Below are 12,916 nucleotides of genomic sequence, written 5' to 3'. Positions count from 1 at the left end.
CTTTCCCTTTATACAGTAAAAGTCAGACACGTATAGCCACATCCCCACCCCACTCATTCCTTCTGAAACTCCACCAGACAAGCGAGGGGCAGTTTAACTGCCTGACCCATTCCAGCCAGGAAAAAGGACTCAAGGAACACAGAGCAGAGTGGGAAGAACCCCAGGGGCCAGGTAGAAAGGGCCTGGAGGGCCACATCTGAACTCCGAGCTCCAAGGTTCCACACATCTGATGTACAGTGGTACCTCGGTTTACGAACTTAATCCGTGCCAGAACCCCATTCTTAAACCAAGGCGTGATTTCCCATAGAAAGTAATGGAAAATGGATAAATCTGTTCCAGATGAAAAACAACCCCAAAACAGCAATTTAATGAATTTTACTATCTAATGAGACCATTGATCCATAAAATGAAGGCAATAATCAATGTACTGTACTGTAAAATAAATAAGACAGTATTGTAGATTACAAAAAATAAATTATTTTTTCTTATGTGCACTGATAATACAGTATATTCCTGCGTATAAGACTACTTTTTAACCCAGGAAAATCTTCTCAAAAGTCGGGGGTCGTCTTATACGCCGGGTCGTATTTCTTATACGGCGAGTATATCTCAAACTCTATATTTTAACTGGAAAAGTTGGGGGTCATCTTATACGCCCAGTCGTCTTGTACGCCGGAATCTACGGTAGTCATTGTTTGGATGGGGGACCTTTATCCATTTCTGCAGTCACACAATCAGTAGCTGAACTGGGTGCCACACCTTCACAAAAACAAGTCACAAAAACGAAGTAACAAGCCACAGTCATAAGTCAGTCCCATAAAACTAAGAAAAAGTCAACAGTAAAAAAAGAAAAAGCCACACAAACAAAAACACAACAAAATAGCAAAAACAAAAGCTCCAAATAACACCTGTGTTGTGTGGGTGCTCGGGACTCAACAGCTGACAGACTCAACAGAAAGTCTCAAATTAGCAGCAGGAGACTCAATTTACAAATGGAACACACTCAACAGGAAGCGGAACATGTTCTGCTTCCAAGGCAAAGTTCACAAACCAAAACACCTACTTCCAGGTTTGCAGCGTTCTTATTCCAAGTTGTTCATAAACTAAGCTGTTCTTAAACCAAGGTACCACTGAACAGGAAAGGGCAACCAATATCACCAGCGGGGAGCGGGCTGAGGTACCTTTCCTACGACGAGAGGCTAAAAGGGGAATTGGTGTGTTGAATTAGGCTTCCAGCGTGGCCAACATTGGCTTTCCCCAACCAGGTGTTTTCCAGATGTTGTCTGACTCCCATCACCCCCAGTCAGCATGGTCTGGGACAGGGGTGCCCAAACTAAAAGGCCCGGGGGCCAGATGCGGCCCAATTACCTTCTAAATCCGGCCCACAGACAGTCCAGGAATCAGCATGTTTTTACATGAGTAGAATGTGTCCTTTTATTTAAAATGCATCTCTGGGTTATTTGTGGGGCATAGGAATTCGCTCATATTTTTTCCCAAAATATAGTCCGGCCCCCCCCCAAGGTCTGAAGGACAGTGGACCGGCCCCCTGCTGAAAAAGTTTGCTGACCCCTGGTCTGGGATGACAGGTATCACAGTCGAAAAACATCTCAAGGTTAGGGAAACCTGGCTTACACCATTCTAAAATGAATGTTGTGGAATTACTAGTTGCCGAACACGGCCCCAGGTCCAAATCTCTGCTTTTGGATACCTTCAAGCGGCGGCAAGCATAGCCAGAGGAACAAAAGGACTGAAATGCAGGCGTTGTTTTGCAGCCCCATCACCTGCGATTGTTCATTCAGACTTCTCAAGAGCCTTTAATTGGGCTCCGCAGCGACTCTCTGGGTCTCGGAGGGCCACGCAGGTGCAGGTGCTAAAAGCGGCTCCTGTTTTCATATCAGTGGGAGTTGCCATTTCCCCCTTGAGTTGAGACAGAGAGCGCGCTTGGCGAAAAGCGAGAGGTTGTGGAGGTGGGGAGGGAATAATGCTTTTATTTCGTCTTAACACATTTGCTGGTGTATGTAAAGCCACACCCATTGTACTCTGAGCGCTATCATCCAATGATTATGCATTGTCTCTGCCCAGAATTCAATATTTCTCCCCATCACTCATAAGCATGTGCCAGTGGAAGAGCTGACCCCCTTTCCTAGCCAGGTAGCAGAGATGTTGAAGCAGGGAGCCAGCAACCTGCACAGCCTTGCAGCTGATATCACACAGGTAGAAAGAAAGAGGGAGACAGAAGGAAAATGCCTTTCCTTTAAAGGCCACACTTTTGCATGCAGAAGGTCCCATGCTCAACACTCAACATATCCAGGATGGACAGGGAAGAACCCCTCATCTGGCTGAAATTCTGGAGAACATCTGTCCATCGCTGTAAGCAATACTGAGCTACACAGACCATTTGCCCAACTTCCTAGAAGGTAGAGCATCAGTCTTGCACAAGGAAGGCCCCCGGTTCAGTCCCTGGAATCTCCACCACCAGACAGTGAAGGCAATACTCAACTAGCAAGATCTAGGGTCTGACTTGGTAGTTTCCTCTGTTCCTAGAAAATGGGTCCCCAGCCAAATTTGGGGCTTGGCTTCTATGACTGCCACCACCCCACTCCAAAATTACCGAGGGAATGCAGCCCTCGACAGAGAAGATTCCCCCACCCTGCTGTTAAAGCATGTTGAGGAACATAGTCTGAAAGCAGTAGACGGCACCCAGCATTTGATGCGAAGTGGCCCAACTCAGTATCGAAACCAAGATTTGACTGCCCTAGAGGGGACTTTGAGTGAGATGCTGCTTTTCCCTACAACAGGGATGGGGAGACTGTGGCCTTCCAGGTGTTGCTGGACTCCAGCTCCCATCAGCCCCAGTCAAGCATGCTGGGATTGGCAATTCAGAAGCAATCTGGATAGCATTACTTTCTGGTTAGTGGGGAACAGTAGTCCACTGCAGCCAAACCATGGTTTCCACTTCACTCACCAAACCATGGTTTTTCATCCACGAGGTAAGGTTATCTGTCACCGACACTTTCTGAATCGGGCTCTAGATGATTTAGAAATGTGACCACAGGAAGTACGATGCAGTGGCTGACTTAACCGCATCACCTCTCGAAGCTGCTACTTAAACTTAACTGTTTTTTGCCCCTCAGCAAATGTCATTTGACGACAGCTCTACCACCCACATCTATTCCCACTAAATCAGGTGAGCGCTGCTTCTCATCCCCTGTAAAGATGTGACATCTAAACTAATATTTTCATTGTGTATTGTCAGGGTGGATTTGATTTAAATCAAACTGATTTAAATCACGATTTAAATCACGATTTAAATCACTAGTCAGTAAGGCTTGATTTAAATCATAGTTGATTTAAATCATAAAGACTAATTCTTGCTGGTATAACTTTATTATGCAAGTAGGTGAAGATTTTTAGAATAACAACTTTTCATATTAGTTTTTTTTATCCCCAGTTTAATAGGTTAATCATTCATATTTGGACAACTTTACTGTTGTACTTAGGAAGGAGAAAAATAATCATTACCTTAATAATAACAATTTAAATAGATTTATTCAACTGAAACAATAACATTTCAGCAAATGTTATTTGCTTAAACAAACATCCATGTTTGTTAACTAATTGGCTAAACAAAAACAATATATATATATTTTAAGAAACTTAGACTGTCAGCCCAGCCTACACATGAAAAACTTACTGTCCACTCCAAACAATCAGAAAAATATTGTTTCTATTCTATTCACTGAACTTCTTGAAACTTAGCACTGAAGGGGTTGTTTCTGTATTCATAGGTTTGTAGAACAATAGGATTAAGGTCTTTTTCTCAACTCTGTTCATGTTATAACATTTTTGCTGTGAAGAAGAGGCATGTGATCTCTGTTGAGTCAAATTCAGTTTTGAGAACTGCAAAAGTAAACCAAGCACCTGTGATAATATCTTGTAGGCAGAGAAACTGCCCAATAATCTTACAAAAACCTCTGGAAGAGGTGAATGGATTAATGGAATTTATTTACCCCAAAAATTAAACATATACAACCTTATACTACATAATTAAAAAACTAATTTTTATTTCATGATGGAATAACCTTTGGATGGTAATATGTTTTCCTCAAAAAGCATTTTATTTTAAAAAAATCCAATTTAAATCAAAAAAATTGATTTAAATCAAAAAAATCCGATTTAAATCAAAAAAATCCAATTTTTTTGATTTTTTTTAAAAAATCATTGATTTTTATCCACCCAGTGTATTGTGCACTGTTAAGAGGTGTGCGGAGAGAGAATTCACCTGATGTTTCTGCACACTGCAAAAGCAAGGAAGGTTCGGATGTTCCGTGGCTGCACCAAGCGTAAGCAATTGGCCCTGCAGACTGATTGGGAGGCCAAAAGGAACCAAAACCATCTTAGAAAACAAATTGCTACACCCTAGTCAGCAGGAGGTGGAAGCCAGGAATTGAGATGGGGCCGGACTAGTTAGCTACTGGGGCAAACAAATAAGCAGCAGAAATGACAGCTGTCACTGTGTGCTATAAAAACTATGTTGGATTTTGTATGCAATGTTCAAGGAGCTGGGCCACACAGATGGCCATCCTGTGACCTAGTCGGCATAGCCAGCCTTCACAGCAGGGATGTACAGCATGGCTGGGCAGTGACTAGGAGGCCAGATGACCACATATTGCCAAACTATTCCAGGAGACCTCTATAGATTTACTAAGAAGCTTGTCCAGGCTTCCCTAGTGGCCAAGAAACAATCCTGGAAAAAGAGAACTCCCCTGTGTATTTTGGGGGGACTAAATTTAAAGAAAATGAGGTGTGATGGCCCAAAGTTGTTAACCTTTTATTAGGGGGAATTGCATGCACGCCATCACCCCAGCAGGGCTGTTGCTGGGGGTTGGCAAAGTGGGCAGCTGCTCCCCTTATGCCACTGTGGGCAGAAAAGTCCTTAAAACGTGGACCACCAACCAGCTGGCTGGCAGGCACACAGCTTCCCCCCCCCCCACTATCCGTGTATAGGACGACCCCAGTTTTTTGACATGATTTGAGTCACAAAGCCTCAACTAATACACGGAAAAATACAGTAAGCTAGATTTAAAAGCCTAGAAAAATAAGGATAGGCACTAAGCAGGCATCCCTATGGAGAACATTCCACAATTGTGGTGCCACCACTGTGCAGACTCTACCAACACATGAGAACAGATGAGTCTGCAGGATCAGTTCATCGGCTCATCTAGGCCAGCATCCTGTTCTCACAGTAGCCAACAAGATGTCTGTGGGAAGCCTACAAACAGGATATGAGTACATGAACAGTTATGTTTTCCAGCAACTGGTATTCAAAAGCATTGCTGCCTCCCAACTGTGGAGGCAGAGAACAGCTATCGTGACTAGTGGTAGCAATTGATAGTCTTATCCTCCATGAATTTGTCTAATCTTCTTTAAAAGACATCTAGGTTTTGGAGGGGATGCCAGGAAACTGGGAATTATATTCACATGTGGTGGGGGTGTAAATATGTACAAATTCTTTTGGTAAAGGATGTTTAAGGAGATAATAGAAATCACTGGGTTAAAGCTGACCAAAAGTCCAGAGATAGCATTATCATCAATTTACAATGGGGTGGAAGGTTCACAAGCTATGAAGGACTTTGCTCACAAATTTATTGACAGCTGCACGAATTATGATAGCTAGGAAGTGGAAGGGGCAAGCATAATATAAAATGGAAGAATGGTATAAAGAGGTGTGGGATACAGATATCAATGATAAATTAACATGTGCCATTACGGTTAGATGGTGAATATGCAGGAGAAATGATTGAGGAGATATGGAGGGTGTTTGTAGAATTTGTACTGTTAAACTGGAAAGGGGTCAAACCATCGCAAGAGATGTTGAAATTTTTGGAGGTTGGAGAGCTACAATGGCATGGTCCTGAGGGTGGGGTGCACATTTTTATTCTTATTTATGTATGATTATTACTTTGCCAAAATAAAATAAAGACATCTAGGTTGTTGCCCATCTTTGCCTCCTGTGGGAGGGAGTTCCATAGTTTAGCTATGTGCTGCGTGAAGAAGAATTCTCTTTTGTCTGTCCTAAATCTTCCAAAATTCAACTTTGTTGGATGTTGACAAAATCTCGCATTGTGAGAGGGGGAGAAAAACTTTTTCCTATCCATCTTTTCCATGCCATGCATAATTTTATAAACTTCTGCCATGTTACCTCTTAACTTTCCTTTCCCTGAACTAAAAAAAGGCCCCTACACCGCGACCTGTCCTCACTCCATCCCCTTGATCATTTCAGTTGCCCCTTTTCTAACGCTACCATATCCTTTTTGGGATGAGGAAACTCATCTCCACCTCCTCATGACATACGTGTGGGCCAGACATTGTGCAAACCAACTCCCCCCCCCAACCTCATGCATTCCAGATGTTATGAGATTCAAGTCCCTACAGTCCCAAGCAAGCATAGCTGGTGGTCAGGATTCGGAATGATGGGGAGTGGTGCCCTAAAATGTTGGGGAGGGCACCAGCTTGGGAAAGGCTCCTGTGAGCAAAAGCAGAACAAGCAGATTAACATCTTTTGTGGGGAAGGCAAAGCATCTTAGGATAAGACAGGTATTTGGATTCAGTGGCCCAGAAGCCTGCATTCCCCCCGAAAATGCTCCTCAACGCTCATGCACAAAAATCAGCATGCCTACCCACAATGGCCTGAAAGAGATGCCAGCAGTTAGCTGGCAGGTGTCAATGCTGCCAGAAGAACCTATTTATCCAAAGCCTCAGAACAATTCTCTGCACACTAGTCTATGGGCACAGTCCGGTTCAGGCTATAGAAACACCATATGTCTCTAAGTCACTCTTTCCAAAAAAATCTATAGTTTACTCCACACATTAACTTTGGCAGTAAAATACTTCACTTTGGTACTGTTTGCACAGCTGTCTTGCTAAGGATTCCAGTCTGGCTATTCCCTCTTTGCTTTGACCTCATGCCAAGGGCAGGGGGGACGGGGACAACAGCCCCTTCAGACAGTTATTTTCTTACATTTTTATCCCACTTTTTTCCATCATGGAACCCAAAATGGTGTAAATCTCTCTTCCAGGCACTGACCAGGCCTAGACCTGCTTAGCATCAACAAAGCAGTGGTTTCAATTGTCTTGAGTATGCATGGCCCTCCATGGAGGGGCCTGAATCCCAGTTTACATCAAGCAGCAGATTCCAAGTTCCTAGTCCATAGGGATGTTCCATTTTAAGCTTGAAATGGAGGGAAGACTAGTAAAAATTCAAGGTAGAGTGGTGGAGTTATCAGAATTTTAACTGTAGAGCAGGCCCCATGCTCCACAACTAGCAGAAAGTATTTGTTATGCAATAGAGCTTTCAAATCCCCAAACAGAAGATATATACAGTGGTACCTCTACTTACGAATTTAATGCATTCCGAACCCACATTCGTAAGTTGAAAAAAATTGTATGTCAAATAACATAAGAATGCATTGGGAGAAAAAATCTGTAAGTCGAAGCAACCCTATCTAAAAATCCGTAAGTAGAAAAAATCCTATCTAAACCGCATCCAGGATGGCGGATGGAGCTCCATTCGTAAGTAGAAACATTCGTAAGTAGAGGTACCACTGTAGCTCTGAAAGCGGAGGATACATCTTTGGGAAAGGGTACTCAATCCATTGCAACCAACACTCTAATGCTCATTGATGGGAGTTGTACTGCAAAACATCTGGAGAGCACCAGGTTGAGGAAGGCTGGCCTAAGACTGCCAACAAGGAGGATTCCCCCCCCCCAGCTCATCTAGCTCCCCTGGTTCCTACCCCCACAGAGAGGCAACCTCGCTTTATAAGGCACTCAGAATTCCCATCGACAAATTATAAGTACACTATCACAATCTCATGTAACCCTATTAAACAAAAATGAGTGGTAGCATCTTCAAGGAGGTCTGAGCAAAGGTAACAAGTCCAGCAGCTGCCACAGCAAATATATAATATTGCCTAAGAAGAGGGATCTCCTCCCCACCCACCCACGATCCCCAAGAGGACACTTTGCAAGAGTTGCCCATGGATACAAACCCAAGAGCTTTCTGAAGCAGACACAAGGTCCCTCCAGTTCAGCATCCTGCTCTCACAGGGGCCAACCAGATGCCTATGGGTCTCCCATGAACAAGGCAGGAACACTCTACGCCTTCTCCTGCAGTTGCTCCTCAGCAACTGGTATTCAGGTTCATGCTGCCTCTTGGTCCTGGAGGCTGTATGACTAGTAACCACTGACTGCCTTTTCCTCTGTAAATCTGTCCAATTCCCCTTTAAAGGCATCCAAGTTCAGTGGCCATCACAACCTCTTGCAGGAGCAAAATTTCATGGTTTAACTGCGCACTGCATGAAGTGGTACTTTCTTCTTGACTGCCCCGGATCTTCCAACATTCAGCTTCAATGTGGGTCCCTGAGTTCCAGAATAATGAGAGAAAGAAGTTTCCCCACCTGCTTCCTCCTAGACCAGGCATCCTCAAACCTCGGCCCTCCAGATGTTTTGGAGTACAATTCCCATCTTCCCTGACCACTGGTCCTGTTAGCTAGGTATCATAGGAGTTGTAGGCCAAAACATCTGGAGGGTCGCAGTTTGGGGATGCCTGATCTATACTTTAATCCAGGTAGCATTTCCCAAGCTGATAATTCATGAGCATGGCTCAAGATTCCAATAAACACTTTTAAAAAATCCCATGCCCACAGTTCCTTCTTCCCATGATATTCAGGGCTCTGAATATCCACCCCATACATTCAAATCACTCATGCCACGTTAACAGCCATGAAGGATCACAGGAACTGTAATTTAACAAACTACAGACCCCATAACCCTCCTAACTGTTAAAGTGGTACACCATCTCTCTGCAATTTAAGTGAAGGTGAAGAGCCATTTGGCCTTTCTTCTCCCAAGAGAGCATCTCTCCCTGCCTTGTTTTTCCACCACTAGATCTCAGGGGAGGATTCCGCAAGCTCCAGCCACCGATTACACTGGGCTGGAGAGCCTGTTCCAGTTCTAGCATCTCCCACAAGTGGTTTCCACCTCTGCAGCTACCCTCCATCCCAGAGGCCTGTGGAGTGGAGGGAGAGCAGGAGGTGTGGCAGAACACACAAGAAGACTTAACATCTGACTGCCAAAAAAAAACCCAGAAACCCCGACACACTACCATGGCCATCTTTGAATCACTTCTAAGGATCTATGATCTCCACCAAGCTCTGCATATCAGAGCGAAAAGACCTGCTTTTGTTTCACAATAACGCCCATCCTCAAACAAGCAGACTCATATGCCAGCCCCAGCACATCTCAACTGGTACAGCAGTTATGGTTGTTCCTGTACCAAGAGTCTGAGGTGGTACAGGAGTCCTGAAGGTGTACAGGAATTTGTGACTTCAAGACTGGACTACTGCAATACTCTCTATGTGGGGCTTCCCTTGAGCTGGACCCAGAAGCTGCAGCTAGTGCAGAATGCTGCAGCGTGGTAGTTGAGAGGAGTGAGTCCCTGTCTGCATAGAACACCAAAGCCCTTAAAAGGTAAATCCTTTAATAGCTTGGGACCACTTTACTTGCAGGGTTGCCATGACCAAGATATAACCACTTTTCTGCTTCAATCTGCAAAACTGTCACTGCTGCATAATACTTGGTTGTGCATTTGTAAGTAATTTATCTTTAAGTGTAGCAGCACATACACTTTGGAACTCCCTGCCAATTGACACCAGACCAACACCTTCCCTCTACTCTTCTTGGCACCTGCTTAAACGTTTTTGTTTAGGCATGCCTGTCTAGACATTAAGTTACATGTACTTTCTTTTCAGCTGCTGTTGATGTTAACTATCTTCCGAATGTTGTTCAATAATGTTTTTAACTACAGTATTTATTGAAAATTGTAGTATCTCATTTAATATTTTTGTAAACCATTTCTACTCTTTTGAAAAAATGTATAAATCTTCTTAAATAGCATATAGATATAAGTTAATGGGAATGAAGACTTAAGATCACCTCACTCAAGAGGCACCTCATCCTGTATGACTGAGAAGCCAAACTCGAAACCAGTGCTGCACATTTCAGAACTCAAGCTTGTCTTAATAGTCTTTGTGTCTCCAGCATTTTGCAAGTCCCTCCACACTCAGGTGAATTTCTAGGTCCCACCAAGGTTTTTATTTCCACACACACTAGCTTTTGCCCCAGAGAGATAGACAACTTAATAGCTGCATATGAAATCGGAGTAAGAATTATAGCAATCAATAGTCAATCTTGACCTGAATTGGTTACAAACTATAGTAACCAACACTAAGAGTAGACCAAAGCCATCCTCTGAGTAACTGCAGAACTGTTAAGGCAACAGGCATCAAATTTAGTAGTTATCGTAACAGTTAAAGGGAGAGAGTTTGGCTTGGCACCATTCTCTTCCATGCATTCTCCAAGACTGTTTATTCCCCCACTCTTCTAGTCCTCTTGACGGGAGCAGATAAAGTCTGTCACCACAATAGCAAAGAGGGATGGGGAACCTCAAGCCCAGGGGCTGAACGCAGTTCTCCAGGCTTTCATCAGGACTCTAGTACAAGCCACACCCACTCACCAACTACGCTCTGTGCCTTTCTTGTGCACTTCTGCCTGGCTTGAATGAGTCCTCAAATTGTGACAATGCTTGGATGCATGCAAATGCTGAAACCTCTGGCTTTAGTGTAGCTTGAACGTAGCCCATTGCATGCCAATGTATGGTAAAAGATGAAGAAATGGGCCTCCAGGTGCATGTTAGGGTTAAAAATGGGTGCTGGGCCTGAGAAGGCTGAAGATACCTGCATTATGTTGAAGGATAAGGCCACAAAAAAGCTTATTCATCCTCTTAGGGAAGTCCCCACATTCCAACTGTGCAGTCAGCATCTTATTCCCCGTTTTATCTATTCTTGTTTCAAAGCCACTCTCTCACAACAGTCTTCAAGGGACACACTGCTTTAGGGCCCCATGCCACTATTTTAACAGCCATATCTGAAATGCCCTATCATAGCTCTCTACTGCCACAATCCATTTCCCACATCTTAAAAAAAAAACACCCTTCTTTTTGCAGAGTCAACCTGAGCCCACATTATATTTGTTTCTTCCCAATGGTGCCCTGAACCCCTCACCATTAATTGACTGCTATCTCACACATGCTTCTCTCAGCATCCCACCGTACCCCTGTATCTGCTGTTATTGCTCTCAGGTGAAGAACCCCCTCACCCAACAAAAGATACCCCAATATCGCTGCCTACCCTGTTTCCATCACCCTAATCTCCACTTGCCTGCAGCAGCTTACACATATCAGACCTCCCTTTAACAATCAAATTCCCCCCACTCACCTTTCACCCAGGGGCATCTGTAGAAATGTTATAGGGGCCGGGGACCAAAACAAAAGACTGAAAGGGGGGCAGGGTAGTTTCTCACACAGACAAAAATTAGCGGAATTGCGCTTTTACGTTTTGCCTCATACTCCAAGGGTCAACAAATGCTGGAAACTTCCAATATTTTTTTAAAAAATAAAGAATCCTGGGAATTACAGCTCATCCACAGCAAACTGCCCTCCCCTTCGCTGCAGCTAGCCATGCCAGCACCTCTGTGCATCCCAATCTCCTCCGAGCCCTTGCTGCTTAAGACACCCCCATAATTTCTCTGTAGGTCTCTCTGATCAAGCCTTCCCATTCTCCAGGACCCCCATTCAAACACCACAGCCCCTTCTCCTTTTCCTTTAATCCCCACTACACCTCAGTCATCCCATACTATCCTCTATATCCCTTCAACCCCACCTGCTCGACAGACCCGCACACTCTCCCATCCCATTTTAACGCCCTTCAAACACCTCCGAACCTCCCTGGTGGGCATCGCTACCACCCCACACCCCTTTAGTCCCCTCTCTGGTGGAGACACCTAAAGCAGAGCCCCCGCTTTCTTTTCACCGCCAGCGCCACGCCATCATTGGCCCCCTACACCGTTTCAAGGCACCCCACCGCCCGCCCACCCCACATCGCTTCAAGCCTCTCTGCTGCTCATCCCTGTATCAGACCCCAGATACCATCCCCACCACACCTCTGCAATTTCCCTTCCACCTGCTCTTGCTGAAGACCACATATAACGAGCATCCCCACATCTCTCTCTTTTTGCAAGGGAGCCCCCCACCCAGACTCACCCCCACCCCAAAATCCCTGGGTGCCCTGCGTGCTCCCTGCAGCCTCGCTCCCCTCGCAGTGCATCCCTCGGCTCTCTGCGGCCAGGCCCCGGCGGAGGGACCAGGCTCTTCCCCCGCGCCGCCTCACCTGCGCTGCTGCTGCTGTGGCGGCGGCGCCGGCGAGTCCCGCTGCTGGAGGCTCAGCGTGGCGGTGGCTGCGGCGGCCGCCGCCGAGGCCGGGAAGAGAAGGGGAAGGAGAAAGAGAAGAAGCCGCGAGGAGGAGGCGGGTGGTGGAGGCTGCTCCGACTCCTCCACCGCCGGCGCCGCTGCTGCTGCTCTTGCCGCAGCCTCCGCCCCCTGCCGCTTCCCGGCGCCGACTGACAAGGAGCGCGGCTCGGACACGCCTCCCCGTCCCCGCCCTCCGAGCCTCCTTAAATAGTGCACCGCCTCCTCTCCCCGCCCACTTCGCCGCCGGAGCCAATCCGCGGTCACGGCGGCGCGAGGACGGTCCACCCCTGCCCGCGGCTCGGGCCCCAGCGCGCAGGCGCATGCGAGCCTAGGGTTGAATGTAGGCATGCGCCGGTATAGAGAGAGCGCGCGCTCCCGGCTCCTCTTCGCGCGCCCTTCCCTCTCTCCCCCCTCCACGGAGGAAAGTTGGCGCGCAGACTTGACTTCCGGCGTTTTGCGGTTCAGAAGGCAGCCATATGCGGGGCAGGAAGCACGTGGCGGCCGCTAGAGAGGCTGTTATGTGCGGGGACAGCTGATTACGAGCCTAAA

The 12,916-nt window shown here is 46.0% G+C and overlaps 1 protein-coding gene across 1 annotated transcript in view; it reads right to left on the bottom strand.

Moving 5' to 3' along the window:
- LOC118094779 (vigilin) overlaps positions 1 to 12,549 on the bottom strand; it is a 55,729-nt gene extending 43,180 nt beyond the window's left edge. The window contains exon 1 of the mRNA XM_035135448.3: positions 12,288 to 12,549. The gene's annotated coding sequence lies outside the window, so the exon portion shown is untranslated. The remainder of the gene's footprint in view (positions 1 to 12,287) is intronic.
- Positions 12,550 to 12,916: the final 367 nt, after the last annotated feature.

Source organism: Zootoca vivipara, chromosome 12, assembly GCF_965207765.1.
Source record: "Zootoca vivipara chromosome 12, rZooViv2.hap1.1, whole genome shotgun sequence".
In the NCBI taxonomy this organism is placed as follows: Eukaryota; Metazoa; Chordata; class Lepidosauria; order Squamata; family Lacertidae; genus Zootoca; species Zootoca vivipara.
The sequence above is the reverse complement of the archived record's forward strand: the minus strand, read 5'-3'. Positions and strand labels throughout refer to the sequence as shown.